Below are 12,395 nucleotides of genomic sequence, written 5' to 3'. Positions count from 1 at the left end.
CATGAGAAAGACAAGAAATACTCCCTAGGAGAAGACATTAAGCACGCATGAGGAGTGGGGCTGAAAAAAAAAAGTGTGGAAGAGGGGAAGGTCTCAGAGTACACTTATTAAAAAACAAGACAATAGATTCATCTGACTCACTCACAAGTCTTAGAGATTGCAAATAACCACAAGGACAAAGAGAAAGCTGTCAAAGATTTTTATTTCTCAAATTATCTTTGTCAAGATTCCATAGAGCATGCTTTTTAATATCACAGATTATATTTGGTCATAGGTGAAGAAGTTGTCAAGGCTTAAAGTGAGTCCAACTCCAATTTCACTTAACAAACCCTCCATGCTCGTGAGCCAGAAAGCAGTAAACAAGTCCCCTACTTCTGGCAGCCTGAGGGAGTCTGAGACCCAGGGAACTTCCTTAATCCAGAAGTGGGCAGGTGAATATATGTTGGATTAAAACTGTGTGTCTGCTCCTATAATGTTATGTGCAGTGCCCTTTAGATGGAATGAAATAGAGACAGAGAGGGGCTAAAAAAAAACAAAAAAACAAAAAAACAAAAAACGAAAGAGACAGTGAGAAACAGAAAGAAAGGGTGGGAAGCAAAATTGGAAAAAGGAGTAGAATCTAAAATTAAAATCTAAAATATCAGAAAAGGGGCAGAAGATTAAGCACAGGCTTGTTCAACAAATCTCTAATACTAGGTCTCAGAGGAACCTGTTGAAATGTGAAAGAAGTAGTTTTTTTTGTTTTGTTTTTTTTGTTTTTTTGTCAAATCAAATGAAGATCTACGTTAAAAACTCAAGGGGCACTAAACTCCAACACTGGGGAAAGGCAGGCAAAGGAAAATACACTTAGTTCCTAGAAAGATTCATACAAAATCAGTCATGATGGCCACTCTCCGGGTTGATAATGGAAGATGTACCTTTGGAGGTTTGGGCCTTAATCATTTTATGTTGATATCTAAGAGGACAAAGTTGTAAAAGCTGATCACATCAATTTATAAACAAATTCCGGACTAGAATGAAGATGAGAATGCTCTGGAAGTCTTTGTCTTTTTTTTTTTTTGGAAGTCTTTGTCTTATATGAAATTTTCTACCCAAGTTGACAAGCCCCTTTGCTGCTGCTGAAACAATCTATAAAAAAACATGTAGGGGTGCAAAAGTTCTTTCTTCTTTCCTTGGAGGGTTCTATGGCTGATCTAATACTTAAATTAATAGAAGACAGATTAACAGAAGAAAACCAAACAAAAGTCTAATAATATGTATATATACTGTATACAAGAAAGAATCCCGGGAAAACTGAGTCACTTTCCAAAATGGCTAAGTCATTGCCTTAAATACCACTTTCAGCTAAAGACAAAATATGTTGGGGGTAGAAGGTTAGTTGAGGGAGGTTACTAAGAAAAGACAGTAAACATGGATAAGGTTGTTATGCAGATTTAAGCTATTATCTTTTCCTTTGATAAGAATTTCTGGAGATTCAGAGTCACCCTCTTCCCTCTTCCTGGTATAGCTAAGGAACCACCCTTACAAAGATTGCCCTTATACTTGTAAATGTCTCTTACAAAAGAATAATTTCTTGTTTTTTGAGTTTATTCTATGCTTGCAGTTTCTTAGAAATAATCAGTCTAACATAATCTTATGCCAAAAAGATATATTTTGGGGTGGCAAATTTTGCTCCCCTATACATGCAAAACAAACCAGCTAGGAAACATACTTCACTAAAAAATAAAAAACCATTTTCAAATCTTCTAACCACTGTCACTCTGGACCTTGAGCATCATACCAGGAACGAGAGGTCCTTTCCAAGTAGAAGTGAATTTTTGTAGAGTTGTTTATTAATGATTCTGGGGCAGGGAACAAAAGGAGAGGCTTCTTAGAAGGGAGGTAAGTAAGCACAGTACCAACCTTTTCCTTTTAGACCCAATCAAGCCAGAACAGGGCTAGCTAAGGGACAAAGCACAAGCTGATAAACCACAAAGGACCCCTGCCCAGGGTGGGATATGTGTGACATTCCTCAGGAAGTTTCCAATTGTCTTAATGTTGGGTGCATTGCAGAGGGAGAAACAATCTTTAACTTGACAATGGCAAGGCCTCCAATATTTTGTAGGTCCTCCTTACCATATGAAAATCCTTTTGAAATCTCCCTTTTCCTTATCTCCCCCAACTCTGCAGGTATATAATCAGCCACCCCTCATAAGCCTGGGGCAGCAGCTCTTCCTGCCTGCAGTTCCTGTCCCCCTGTGCTTTTAATAAAACCACCATTTTGCACCAAAGAATTCTTTCTTGGTTGTTGGCTCTGACCTCACCTATATTCTAAAACTTCAATAGTGTGGTTCAGTCCTGGACATACTATTTTGAAAGATAACTGAAGGACTGAAGGTTCCTCAAACTTGAATGGTAATGTGACTAGCTAGACCTCAAGAGCTGACTTGCACTGCTCACCTGCTTGTACCCAATGACCTCAGTCCCACATTTTTCTCTAAGTTCCTTAACTCAGGCAAAAAGACCCTGTGAGCATAACATCCCATAATGGAAATCAAAACTACCCCTAAAGCAATAAAGACTGCCCAAAGGAAGAGCTCCTGCAGCCCAGACAACCCAGTTTAAGCTCAACCCCCAACTTGCACTTGTACAGATGGACCATAGAGTAACCTCTGGAATAATCTTACTGAGATTAAAAAAAAAAAAAAAAAAAAAGGTAAATAATTACCTTGACCTCATTATCATCTAAAATGTCTACCCAAGGAGGAGCACAAGCCTTATTTACATAATATGCAATATATGCATAAACATGTTTCCTTAAGACCATGAGCAATCTTATCCCATCCCCCTTGTTTGATGACTAGGCTTCTCTATCTAAACATTCCCCTTAATCCTAAATAAAAGGAACCCGTTCACCCTTGCTTGGTGAGCTATTCTCCATGACCTCCTTATTTGTTGCAAATAATGTTTACTTTGTGTGATTCAACTTGGTTTAGCTTCTATCTGTGACTCAACAAGGGGCAAACTCACATTAGTTTGGTTACAGTAGGAATCATAAAAAGACATGGAACTATATTAACCCAAGGATGGGGAGAAGTTTCTGCAAAACTGTTAAACCACTTACAAGCTGAATTTTACTATGAATCATCTCCGTAAACTTCTCGGCCATATTGCTAAGCCTTCTTTAGGTCATTCTTCCAATCTCCTATATTATACTGTAGCATCTAAGGGCAGGCTGCTCCGAGATGGGCCATTTTGGCATGTGGATTATTTTGAACTGAAGGCAACTGAGACCCTGCTGGCTCAACAGAAACTTTTGTCCTCCCTTAACTACACGAAAGGATCTAAATTGGAGGGTCTTTCCAAAATAAGGCTTATGACAAGAGATAAAATTGATCTGAGTAAGCCATCTATATGGCAGAGCAAACATCTGTTTACCAACATTACTTTTTTAATCTTCCTGTGAATTGCAATCCTTCCTTTTGAAGTCCCAGATCCCTATTACCTTTTCCTTAGTTCAGAATGACATATATACCTCGGTTTGCCTGATTGTCTGGAATTTCCGCATCTGTATGGGTTCCCTGTATGAACACTATTAAATTTGACTTTTGCCTATTAATCAGTGCCATGTCAATCTTATTTTTAGCCCAGTTAGAAGGACCTTGAAGGAGACAGGGATTCTTGCTCTGCAAAAAAGGGACAGGATATTCTGGCTCCCTGACAATGTTATAGATCAACCTATCAGAGCCATAGTCACTAACTACAGAAAGGAACAGGTCAGGCAGTGTGCTACCACAGCCAACTGCTCCGTCCCAGGGAATCCCCAGGGGGATGGGCAAATTGAAAGCATACTTCATAGCTGGGTTTGCTCAAGCTGTTGCTGAACAACCTGGGAAAAACTCATCACAAGAGAAGCCAGTAACTCAGTAAGATGAGGGTTTGGAAAAGAGAAAGAGAAATTTATTTAAGGTGACAGCAGATGGGGAAGGTGGCAGGCTCAAGCCTTAACAACCAACCTGTCCACACACAAGATGGACACCTAAGAGTTTTATAAGGAGAGGTTCAGAGGGGAATGTGCAAGAGAGCACATGATCTAGAGTAGGAGTTGCTGGTATGTGCTCAGCCCAAGATCTTGGGCAAGGAAGGCGATATGTGGGGTATGGTCTTCTAGGAATTCTGTTATCAGGACTCTTCTGTTCTGCTGGTTGGAATGTTCCAGTCATTCTAAACAGTCTTTAATATCTCAAGAAAGTGTGATAAATAAGCATAATAGGTTTTAGAGCAAGAATTAAGTGGTCTTGCCTATTTCTGGTTTACTGTTGGGGTCTATAGTTGAGTAAGAAGACTTGCTGACAACAATACACATTATGGAACACCCTGGAATTTCAAGCTCTGACCTAGCTGCTCCCTTTAGAAACTTGCTATATTAAGATTAGGAAGAAACAAACATGCAATTTAACTTCATTTACAAAATACAAGGCAAAGAGCATCTATAAAATGAGTAACTGGGCCTTGGTAGTCTCTAAGGTTTCATATAATGGGAAAAGCTAGGAGTCTAAAATATTGAGTTTTCGAAGCAAAGCAATATTGATAAGAATTAGAAAAGGCAAAGTACAATTTGTGACATATACTTAAATTTATCTAGATGGGAATAAACAATAAAACAATTCATAAACTCTTCTGCCAATATCGTAATATATCAGTTTGGGCACTGTGATGTCTGTTATGATATGGGTTTCCATAATTCCCCATCTGTGCTAAAATATACCAGAAAGATACCAGAACATGACCCATTTCAAGAATAAAGGCAATTGTAAGACTCCAATGCCTATTCTACATATCCAAAGTCCCTACTAGATTTCTGGGCAAAACGACTCTCAAGCTGTTTCCTTCCAGATGTCTCAGCATATAGATACATTTGTTTATATGATTTAAAGATGTCTCCTCCTTTGGCAAGAACCACAAGAAGCATATAATTTTTCAATGAAACCAGGCAATCTTTTGTTCAAAAGAAAAATTTTAAGTATATAATCATAATGTGTTATATATAAATGGGTAATCCCTTTATAATCTACCTATAGATTGATGTTGAAGTTTTATAATCCTAAATGAAAACTTGAAAACCAAATCAATGAACTTTGATTTAGTGATCAGTTTGCTCTCCAGGTGTACAACACATACTAGGAAATACAGTTTAGGTTTTATGTTTGTTCTGATGATACTACTTGGAACCTAGAAATGCCTGTATTCAGTTTCAATCACCATTAACCCAATCAAGTTTCCTGAACAATGATGGGTAGAAGAATGGGAATCACAACACTACTCTGAGCACTGGTCTCTATGGGCAATTGTTACTTTGGACCTCAAGGTTTACATTTAAGAACTAAGATGGACCTTTTCCACCTCACTCCATTTCTCACACCCCCAAAAACTGAGGAAAAATTAATTTGAGACTGGCACACTCAAGCATACCAGCCAAGAAAACTCCTGTTGCCTTACCTGCTAATTGCTCATTATTTTCCCAACTTTATCCTCCACTTCTCTTGTGTTCAAGTCACAGCCACCCAAAAAGAGTGAGAGTATGGAAGGGTAGGAGGGACGCATTACAAAGGGGAAAGAAGAAATTTTGGGGAGATGGATAAATTCATTATCTTGACTGTGGTATAAGTTTCACAGGTGTGTGTGTGTGTGTGTGTGTGTATGTGTGTGTATAAAAACTCAGCAGATTGTGCATTCTGATTAACAATACCACCCTGAGCACTGATCAGTTAATGCTATATTCCCAGTATTTTGTACACATTCTTTATTTTGTTCTATTAACTCAAAATTGAACACACAGTTGCCAGGGAAAAGTCCAACAAGTGACTGATCAAGCCTAAATTGATATTTTAAAATGCTTAATGATTTCCATTTCTGTTTGGATTTATTAAGTTTTGGATTTACTATTTGAATGTAAAAATATGATAACATATAATTTCTCCCAAAATCCTAAAATATCAGGTACTAATACAAAGTTCCAGATCAAAACACAAACTTTTAGAAATGTAGACCAGAGCCAGTTAAAAGGCTCATCAACTTTTCACACCTATCAAGGTTTTAAATGTGTCTGGGTTTGGAGACTGAAGGCAATTTGCTTTAAAAAAAAAATTTTTTTAGGGCAGCCCGCTTGGCTCAGCGGTTTAGCGCCACCTTCAGCCCAGGGCCTGATCCTGGAAACCCAGGATCGAGTCCCACGTCAGGATCCCTGCGTGGAGCCTGCTTCTCCACTCTGCCTCTCTCTCTCTCTCTGTGTCTCTCATGAATAAATAAATAAAATATTTAAAAAAAAATTTTTTTAAGATAATTTCAAACTAACTGAAATTTGCAAGTAGAGTACAAAGAACTTTCTTCCCGAACCATTTCAAAATGGGTTGCCAAACAGACGATACATCAGCCCCAAATATGTCGGTATTTATTTCCTCCAACAAGGAAATTCTCCTACATAACCAAAACACAGCAATTAAAATCAGAGAATTAACATTGATACAATGCTATTTCATATTGACCTCATTCAACTTTCATGAATCGCCCTAATGTCCTTCATAGCTAAAAGATCTAGTCCAGAATCACACTGCATTAGTTTTCATGTCTCTTTAACTACTTGTGTCTGAAATAGTTCCTTACTTTAGCCCAGACATTTGTGAACTTCACAATTTTAAGACTATAGGAGCAGGTATTTTATAGTATATTCCTCAGAGTAGATGTGAGGCTTCCTCATGTCATGATTAGATGAGGTTATGTATCATTGACTGGACTAAAAGAAAGTGATGCAGTGTTCTCTTAGCAACCTATCAGGTAGCATACTTTGTACCAATAATGATGATATTCATGTTGACCCCTTAATTAGACTAGGCCAAGCTTTTCCACTATGAAGATAATATTCTCCCATTGTAAATAAGTATTTTGAAGGGAGATTATTTGAAACTATACTAGTATCGCATCCTACACTAATCTTTTTATTAATTAATTTATACCACTACAGACTCATGGTCATCGGTTTTACTTAAGAGATTATAATCTCTTACTATCACTTATTTTGATACTTAACTTGCCCCAGATTGCCCAGTGGATGCTCACTGGAGTTGGCTTCTCTACCTTTTTCACCTGTCATCATTCTTTGAGGACATCTTCTCCTTGTGCAAGAAGATTGTTCAGCCTCCTTCTGTACTTCCCTTGCCCCAGTCCTAGAATCAGGCATTTCTACAAAGATTCCTGATTCTTTTGGTTGGAGAATAGTAGTTAGAAGCCAAGATACTGGCTCTCCATGATACTGGCATTATTGCTTTTCCCAGGTCATTTCACTGGATACAGCCAGGAAATTCACATACATCTCCCCTACACACACTTGTGTGCACACATCTCCACTCCCCCTAACTGTATCTCTCTCTCATCTCCTTTATATTGCACTGTTACCTCCAAGTCTAGTAACTAGAATTCATATGTCTTCTCTATTTCAATAATTAGAACTTCTCCAATATCAAGATACTTGGCCCTGAACTGTCTCATTTGATCAAATTTTCCAGTATTATCACCCCAATGAATAATATGTCTCATGTCTCATGTATCACCCATGTCTCATGTATCAGTTTATTTACTCATTAATCTAGTGAAGGATATTTTGGTTACTTGGCTTATTTTGACTAGTATGCTTCCTTAATATTTTCAAAAAGGAATATTCCTTAAAATGATGATTTTTGGCATTATAAATTACAAATTTGTATAATTTGAGGTTTTTGGTGTTGATAATCATGAATGTGCTATGCTTCCTCTGTCCTAGAGAAATTACATGGCATGGGAATGGATAATATGAATATGTGGAGTTAGGTTGACTTGCATTTGAATACTTCTCTGCCACCTACCAGCTCTAGGACCTTGAAAACTCACTTAACTTTGTCAGCTGTGCCCTTTAGACTCATCCTGATCTGAGAATAATACATTTACTGAGCCTTGCCACAGTATTTTGAAAGTCACTGTAACACCACTTTTGGGGACTACTGGGCTTAACCTTGAATTCCAATTCTGATTTTGCCTTTATGCCCAGCTTTATTTTCCAGTCCTCTTCAGTTAGTTTCCTCTGTCCATCCTCCCACCCCCTCATCCACCCATCTACTCATGTATCTCATTCTTTAAAAGTTAAGTGGCACTGTGTGCTAGACACTGTGTTAGGTCCTGGGATGCAGAGGGGGGAGATATAGTCAAGTGAAAAAGACAAAATAAAGTGGTACATTTACAAGATGTTATGAGGCCACAGAAAAGAGGCCTTGAGTCAGCCTGGCAGATGCTCTGAGAAACTTCTTGGACAATGATTTGGGCAGGGCGGAAGTAGAAGGTCAACAACAGTGTGGCAGATAGTAGAGAAAATAGCACAAGAAAAGGCACAGAATGAGACTTTAATCTGAAAGGCAAAAAGTTCACTCTAACTTATCCCCTGGCCTGGGTCCAGATGACCTGCCTGGCACCTTGGCTCTTCCAGCTTTTGGGCCTGCCTTGCCTGGTGGAGTTTCCTAATGATAGACATTGATTCTACCCACTGTACCAAACTGCTATTCCATTTGACTCTCAAAATGTTGAGAAAAATCTGCCAGAATGTCCAATATGGTTCTCTACTAACTTATTTGGGTATGCCCATGCCTTCTAACAGACCATTCAGATGTTGAGTATAGAATATCTTTTTTGGCAGAACCTCTCTAACCTCAGGGGCACATTTATTTCAGATCTTGATCTTTTCCAATCTACTCCATAGCGCTAAAGTTCACTCTGGTATGATCCAAAGTCTGGCAGTAATATTTGTGAGTATATTTTATAAAACTCAAAATTACGTTTTAGATTCCAGGTTCTGGTAAAGGCTTTTTTATAATAATCATTTACTGATCAACGTGAAAAATTCACGTTGCCTGAATAGTCTTTGAGATCTATGGATTTAAAAAAAAAAAAGGAAACTGAGAAAAATACAACTGGAATTCAAGTAAATTATTAAATTGAATTATGTATTATATATTGTTATATAGAATATGCATTAAATATAATTATATATTAATTAAACTAAATCTAAATTAAATTGGAAATATTTGGTATTTAAATATAAGCAGGATGAAATGAGAAGTTCAAATGTGCACATCCTCAAATTTTCACCCCTCTGGTCAAACTTAGACTAACTATCTCATTTAGTGTAATGATTTCCTTCTCTCTGTAAACTCCTTGAGGCCAAATGATGCTTGGTTCATCAGCATGTTTGTTAGCACCCAGCAATAAACTGAAACCATATAAAGTTATTTGTTGATTGTTTTCTGATACCTAAGAATCATCACCATAACCTTCGTTAAATTAAATGTACCATTTCAGGACAATTCTGTGATGGGAATTACAGCTTAAAATGTCTTTCTTCCTCTTCTTTACGGACATAGTAAACATTTGTATTTTCAGAAATTCTTCCTAAATATTGTTGCTTCAAAGAGCTTTTCATTTCTAAAGCTTCCCAGCTTGGACAACCCCTAGTTTAGACCCTTAGTACTTAGCAAAACAGCAGCAAATATAAGATCTTACTTTCACATTACTTGTAATAGTTCAAAAACTATTCTTGCATCAAATTCTGTCAACCCTATGTGTTTGTAAAGGAGGTTAATAACATTTCTGTTTCAGAACTAAGGAAACTGAGCTCAGGAAAGGTCATTGGTTCTTCTAAGGCCTCCCAGTAAGTTCAAGGCAGAACATAATTTAGACTCTTGATTCTAGAGCATAGAACTGTGGGCTCCCATTTCAGTTCTCTATAAAATCTGTCTCATACTTCTCTATATGTATTGACAAGTGTTTTTTGTTTGTTTTAAATGTAGAAGATATTTCTTCCCTCCAGATCTTCCCCCATCCCTATTGTCTAGCATACAGCCCTACATATACACTATCTGGGACATATATTGGTCTACTGAATATCTCAGCACATAAAAAAATTATGTAATTCATGTAAAAGTCTAAAACGATAGTAACGAAAAGAAAAAAAAATCTGAGATTTTAGCCACGACTTTCCCACACCCTTTTCTTATTTTCTGTTACAGAATACAGACAACAGCATACTTTCCTATCAGTATGGAGACCACCGAGACGCTCCTACATTATTCAATCTAGCGGCAGTGGCTTCCAAGGGGAAAATAAATACCTTGACTGAGGCTTCACTGGTCTGCATCGCATGCACAAGCATGAAGGATTTCTTTGCTGTCAAGCTTTCAGTTGGGAACAAAATCCCCCTGCTGAGCCCTGTTGCTCACTGCAACACTTAAGATATGATTCGGCACATGGAGTCTTAGGCATCTCTGAGCTGGTACCTCTTCTTCCATGTCCCTAAAGCGCAGGCAGGCACAAGAAATGGGATTCCTGACTATCAGTTGGTAACAGATGTGGCAGGTCCAGAGAGCTGACCACCTGTCAGCACATCCAAAGATAAAATCATTTTCTTGTCACCAGTGGGCCATGCATTTTCAATGATGTTTCTGGGAATGTGTCTTACTGAATCATGAGCTATAAAAAGGGGGAGGGGGTAAGAAAAGGGGACCCTATTAAATGAGTAAAATTATGCTGAGCTAAAAAAAGTTATGAAGCAGAATCCCCAAGGCAGGTGCTTATAAATTAGTTGAGGCACCATAATTCAGAATTTTAAAGATACATGGCAGTGGAAGATAAGGTGTAAAATATGCCACATCAGCAGTGCAACTGTAAACACTACAGAAGTTCTAAAGGAAAGTGATCACAAAGTACTGAGAACTGGAAGTGGAAAAGATCTAATGGAGAAGAGAGATGAGTGAGAGATGAAATTTATAGAAAGTTTAGGATTTTAAACAGGGATGGGAAAGGTAAATTTGGTTTAGAAGCAATGTGTGAACAATTGTATAGTTAGTAGTGTAGTTTGAGTCAGATGTTTACAGGGCATATAAAGATTATCCTAAAGACCATTTCCTGTAGGCAAATAGGAGTCATTGATGTTTATGCAAAATTCTATGAGAAGTAAAAAGTTGGGCTTTGTGAAAGTCAAAAAAGTTATGAAGCAGAGTCCCCAAGGCAGTTGTGAAAGTCATTGATGTTTATGCAAAATTGTATGAGAAGTAAAAAAGTTGGGCTTTGTGAAAGTCAACTCCAGAATGAATAGCTCAAAACGGGGAAAAAAATGGAAAAATGGAATGAGGGGCATTTCTAGGAAATTATCAAGTCATGCAGATAAAAAATAATATGGTATTGGACATAAGGGAATTCAGGTATCAATAATGCAGATGCTAATAATGTAATGTTACAGATGCTGCAAAACATTGTTTTTAGTCAGAAGTGTTTACAATTTCATGTAAGCTTGGTGGCAGCAAAATCACAGAGTGGGGGAAGTGTATCTTCAGAGTTATACTTTTTTCTGACTTACTCACTCAGCAAACATTGAGGATCTATACCATGTGCCAATGCCAGTATCAGACATCACCCTCATTATTTTTGGCAATGCACTGGCTCTTCTGACCAAGCCTCAAAATGTACTCAGTTTTCTTTCAAGTTTTTTTTTTTTTTTTAAGATTTTATTTATTTATTCATGAGAGACAGAGAGAGAGAGAGGCAGAGACATAAGCAGAGGGAGAAGCAGGCTCCCCGCAGGGAGATCGATATGGGACTTGATACCAGGGCTCAGGATCACACCCTGAGCAGAAGGCAGATGCTCAACCGCTGAGCCACCCGGGTGTCCCTCAATTTCTTTACCATCAATGCCTTCTACCCGCTAGATAATAAATTAATGCAGAAGTTTTAGTTTAATAAAAAAATTGCTACTTCCAGGTAAAGGCTTTTCTACTCAGTTAAAAATATACTCCATAAGGTCAATACCACAGAGGTAATGAGGATAGAAGATTTGTTCCTTGTGGCCAGCTAGCAAAGTGAAGAGAGAAACATGTTTCTATTCACTGTTTCTTTGCAGGCACATACTATAGGATCTGGTCATCCTGCTATAAATTTTTCATAATAGCCACGGTACAGAACAGCACAAAGTGTTCACAACTCTCACCGGTCCCCTTCTTCACAAGTTCTATGAGGCTCCTTTGTACAGCTCTGTAACAATGTGCACTATGTTATCGCCCACTCTTCATTATTTGTGTGACTCAAATATGAGAAGGTACAATGCACTGTCATTCTATTCTTTGCAGACGGTTCATTTTGATTCAAGTTTATTATGAAAATTTTACGCAAGCAATAGCTCAAAGAAAAGAAAGTTGCTTTTACAAAAGAAAGGCCCAGCTGAATAGATAGGAGAGATACCCAATGCACAGAGTACTCAGAAGACTCGGTAGTGTCAAAGATATCTGATAAACCAAGGTCTCATTCTGATGATGTCTACATGACATTTTGTGCCTTGCACTTCT

The 12,395-nt window shown here is 37.9% G+C and overlaps 1 long non-coding RNA gene across 1 annotated transcript in view; it reads left to right on the top strand.

Moving 5' to 3' along the window:
• The window catches only part of LOC140635176 (uncharacterized), a 45,818-nt gene extending 35,359 nt beyond the window's left edge, over positions 1-10,459 (top strand). The window contains exon 5 of the long non-coding RNA XR_012032511.1: positions 10,068-10,459. This is a non-coding gene — a long non-coding RNA (uncharacterized lncRNA). The remainder of the gene's footprint in view (positions 1-10,067) is intronic.
• The last annotated feature ends 1,936 nt before the right edge of the window (positions 10,460-12,395 follow it).

Source organism: Canis lupus, chromosome 6, assembly GCF_048164855.1.
Source record: "Canis lupus baileyi chromosome 6, mCanLup2.hap1, whole genome shotgun sequence".
In the NCBI taxonomy this organism is placed as follows: domain Eukaryota; kingdom Metazoa; phylum Chordata; class Mammalia; order Carnivora; family Canidae; genus Canis; species Canis lupus.
The sequence above is the reverse complement of the archived record's forward strand: the minus strand, read 5'-3'. Positions and strand labels throughout refer to the sequence as shown.